General features: G+C 30.6%; 1 protein-coding gene across 1 annotated transcript in view; it reads right to left on the bottom strand.

Moving 5' to 3' along the window:
* Positions 1–3,100, bottom strand: part of LOC106457389 (RNA-binding protein 28-like) — a gene marked incomplete at its 5' end in the record, with an annotated part of 25,900 nt that overhangs the window by 15,250 nt on the left and 7,550 nt on the right. The window lies entirely within an intron of this gene.

The raw sequence follows: 3,100 nt of genomic DNA, 5'->3' as shown, positions 1-3,100 counted from the left end.
AAGTAGGTACGTGGTGGTGGTAACGTAGTACTAGTAAGTATACTAACTACTAGTAGTCTACTACCTACTACTACTACGTACGTACGTACATAGTATAGTTATTAGTAGTATATATATATATATATATATATATATATATATATATATATATGAGAGGGTGAGAATTCGCAATGAAAACGAATGCTGATAGCACAAATATTAATTGAGATATATTTCTAGCAAAGATGCTTATGACAATAAAACTAACATGGCTGTCTCACCTTCTTACCAATAAACCTTTGATAGAAACTAAAATGATAAAATTTACAAAATCAAACTCAGAATTTTCACTGTTAATCATCACACTTGAAACACTGACTCCCTTTTGATTATGTACGTATAGGCCTAAGGCTAATGTTAGACAGACACAACCAATAGAGTCTAGGAAATATGGAAGGTCTAGATACCATGAGAAAAGCAGGAAAATCCATGAATTAAACAGAGCATAATAATGGTAACTGCAAAATTTTCTATGAAAGTTTTAGTCAGTATGAAACAGAATAACAATAAATAAAATAAGGCTAGCTGTGCCTCCCTTCAGGTCAATATAAGCTACAAGTGTGAACTACAATACATATCAGTGGTGTGTGTGTGTGTGTATGTGTACATGTGCAGCACTCAGGCATTGTGTACGTATTATGGTATAGTAATGTGTGTGAGAGTTACTATGGAAGTCTAGTCTTACAATAGACTGTACTTGGCAGTGGGCCAAGCTGGTTAGAATGGAAACATTGAATGTGATTGGCCAAGACTGTTGTTCTGTTTAAAAGTTTTACAGGTCAATGACTGTTTGTTTTCTTAAGATATTATGTAATATTAGCATGGTTTGGGCTTGTTTTTTCCAATGTAACAAAACTTCTGGGATCTTTTTTTTTGAAGATCAATGTTGTTTTTTCAGACAACAAATACAGCCTTCCAGACAATTGCTGAAACTTCCTTAAAAATGAGCCCTGACCTCTTTGTTGAAATTAATCTTAAGAACTGTTCACTTTTCTCTATTACAAAAAAACATATTAAGCATTGTAATGGAACAATTTTTACAGGAAATACGTTGATATTTAGAACAGGCCTACAATAAGTAAAAACTACCAGTAAGGTCAATGTGTTTTTCTTCCTTCGAGTAGCTGTTTGGCTAATGTTCTGCAAAAGCCCTCCAATCAATGACAATGGCATATTCAATCACCAACCATATACAAACAAAAAATATATGAAGTAAAAAAGAGATTTTTTCAAAGCATAATATCCGTCATTTAAATATTGTTTGATAATTGTATTTTTAAGAACCATATATAATCTTAAAAAAATATATTTTGAGTAACAAGTAGTTTGATTGCTACACTCTTAAAATTTGATAGGCAGAGCAGAAAGAGTCATCAAAAATAGCCTGAAGAAAGTAATGTGTTATTTGAAGATGATTTATCTATGAGTATTAATAACATTTAATTTTTGCTTACTAAAACATCATAATAACAATAACAGGTACCAAACAGTTGCATTTCGAAACAACAAATCTTTAGAAAAATCTTACAAGATTTTTTAATTTGACAAATTAAAACCTCTTTAAACTTTATGGCTGAGTTAAGCCTAATAGGCTTACTTCACATATTTAATTCACTATACTATAGAACTGGGCAATTAATTTGATTACCTTTAACCATAGATTATATTGTGTAGTATCACATAAAACAATAAGTTAATTGAAATTATGATTGTATTGATTAATGTAAAAAAATGATCAATTAATGTTAATGATCATTCCAACTATACAGTAATTGGTATTATGATTAAATCAATTAATGTCATAAAAATTGTTGTTTCTGATTATTCCAGCTTTCCAAATAATTGAAATATTTGTATTATGTTTGTTTGTTAAGCACAAAGCTATAAAAATGGGCTATCTGTGCTCTGCACCATTAATTAATAAGCCTGATGATAACTTGATTAGCAAATTGCACAGCTCTACAATACTGTTGTAATTTTATAAACAGGAAATAAGATGGTTTGGAAACAGTTCCACATTCTGTTAATGACACTTTGGAAGATTTGAAAACAACAAACAGTAGCCTGTTGTGATTGGCTTACTTCCATTTTCCAGTAGCTCTCGAATGATTCAAACATTCAAGTAATATCTCTGATGTCTAGTCATGGTTCACAAACAGCTTGGAGTACCTTGATCGTTACTCACATTAATGTGATGACTGAGACAAGATTGTATGAGACCACTATATGTCTGAGGATCTGATGCCTAACTTTTATAGCAATTAGCTGAGGGTACTCATTAACCCTCTCGCTACGGATCTTCCTATGGTCAGAGGTCAAAGGGCATGTCATCACATTTGTAGAATTGCATTCAAAATTTTATTGATCTACTATTTTATGAATGTATGTCAATAAGTTTGATATTATATTGTAGATTATAATTCAAATTTCAATATTATACATTAGCTAATTTCTTAATTTAAAACTAAATATTAAAAAAAGACCCTAAATATCAATTTTTGGGTGTCATGTGGTATCTTGAATACAGCTTTGGTTCAAGTACATAGTCTACAGTTTCTTACAAATTACACACTCAAATTACCACTACTGACAAACTAGAATATAAAATGAGAACCTTCTATATTTTCTATATGCTGAGATATCACTACATTTAGTGAACCAAACACACAGTAGCCCCACCCACCTCTTTCCATTTTTGGAAATACTTGCTTAGGTACACCTACTTCTATGAGGTGTGAATAACCAGTCAAAAGTACAGAATGTCATACTGGTGGTTTTCACAATCTTTATAAGTTGGGAAGTTTTCAAGATTATTTATTTGTCTAGAACTGCCAAAAAAAGTGGTAAGTGAAAATTTTGTCCAAAAACAATACTTTTTTTTTTTACACAAATACAGTTTAGTTAGTAAGCCTGATAAATTTCAGTGGAATTCTGCAATATTGATAGAGCAATTTATAATATTTGGTTATTTCAAAATGCATATATAAAACCTAAAAAAATTATTTTGTTTTACATCCTCCATGTACAAACTTAGACAAGGCTTAGCAAATTATAGCAAGTG

This window comes from Limulus polyphemus, unplaced genomic scaffold (genome assembly GCF_000517525.1).
Source record: "Limulus polyphemus unplaced genomic scaffold, Limulus_polyphemus-2.1.2 Scaffold325, whole genome shotgun sequence".
Lineage (NCBI taxonomy): Eukaryota > Metazoa > Arthropoda > Merostomata > Xiphosura > Limulidae > Limulus > Limulus polyphemus.
The sequence above is the reverse complement of the archived record's forward strand: the minus strand, read 5'-3'. Positions and strand labels throughout refer to the sequence as shown.